The following is a 1,647-nucleotide window of genomic DNA, read 5'->3' as shown; positions in this document are numbered from 1 at the left end:
TGCACGTTTAGTCTATTTGATGCCAGTTCTGAGCTGGAGCCTTGCTCTGAGGGACACGGTCACCTGCAGCTCTCCTGCACTTTACCTTCCTTCTCCTCCCTGTCCTTGGCTCATTTTGTGCAGTACTGGGACAGGAGTGGTTCAGTCCCAGCTGTGGCTGAAATGTTCCTTTACCTGGAAGTCTGCAGAAGTGAAAGGGATGGCAGGTCTTCGAAAACCATTTTAATGCCTGGTTTTATATTAAAGAATTCACATCTGATCAACTTCTGATAATGCCTTCGTGTTTTTCTGCAAGGTGGTTACCCGCTAAGTGCTACTGCATGTCCCAAAACGCCCCACCAGACCTTGAAACAAATGAGGGCACTGCTGCTGCTGGGACTGAATAAATGTTTGCTCTTTAGCCATGAGCCTGAGCAGGAGCCCAGCTGCCCCTTCGCGCTGGGATGGGTGAGCAGGGTGAGCTCTGCGGGGAGGTGCCTGAGCTCACTGCCCTGCCCGGCTTCTCCAGCCGCTGCTCCCCGTGCAGGGCCGCCAGTGGCCGGCTGGGGGTGCAGAGGGCGTGGGGCTGCTTTCCCACTGCTCTCGGAATGCTTCAGCCCCGCTAAGTCCAGCTGGGCACTGGGAGCTCCTCTGGCAATGGTGTCTGGCACATCCTGTGCTGACAGCACGTCACCCAGTGCCAGCCCGCTGGTGCCACGGCTGGCAGAGGTGTGCTGGATGTCAGTGCCCTCTCTCTGCACCTGCCTTCCCTGGGAGGTGCCTTCAGGACATTTATACCTGTTAGTTCACTCTCACTGGTGCCTTTAGGAAATGCTGACTTGCTCCTCATCTCAGTGATTCAGCCCCACTGAACTGGGGCATTGGGCAACTCTTCACAGCAGTAATCTGCCACACTGCAGAGCCAGCAATCTCCCTTTGGTTTGGTTTTTGTTTTCTCCATCTACCTGATATTCCTCAACCACTCATCAGGAAATTGTACATTGAGTACCAGGGACATTCAGGACCCTGGAGCAGAAATGCCCCCAATTCTGGCTGCGTCATTCATCTGTGAGGAAGGGCCAGGAGCAGTTACCAGCTCCAGGCTCCTGCACAGCAGCAAGCCCCCCCATCCTCTAAGATCTCCCCCTCTTCCTCTTGGATTTCTGTAGCTGTGGGAGCCTCACTGCTCTGCTGAGGGATGCTCCACTTGCCCAGGTGCCTGCAGCCCATGTGGGTGATTTCCCCCTCACTGGGACACAGCCAAGGCACCCAGAGCCTGGGTGCCAACCTGAGAGCTCTTTGATTGCCGTATTTGCAAGCCAAAGTCTGTGTCACTAGTTAGGAAAGCTGGATAGCTTCTCACTGCTGTTCTCTGGCTTGTTAAAGTATTAATTAAAATTAAATAATATATAGTTAATAGGAAATACAATGAATATATTAACAATTAGAACAGGTAGAAAACTGACCAAGGAGTGAGCCAATAAGGGAGTAGAGAGGCCAGGGGAAAAGAAGTGGCTGTTGATACACACAAACAAAAACCTTTCCTTTGGTTTTTGCAAAGTTTGAAGAGGGGACGAGTTGAGTTGGTTTCCTGTAAGTGCTGATGCAGAAAAGGCAAGCGTTTTGATAGTTTTTATTTCATAAAAGTAACATAAGTATCAAATAAGG

This window comes from Zonotrichia albicollis, chromosome 2 (assembly GCF_047830755.1).
Source record: "Zonotrichia albicollis isolate bZonAlb1 chromosome 2, bZonAlb1.hap1, whole genome shotgun sequence".
Lineage (NCBI taxonomy): Eukaryota > Metazoa > Chordata > Aves > Passeriformes > Passerellidae > Zonotrichia > Zonotrichia albicollis.
Note: the sequence above shows the minus strand (reverse complement) of the source record.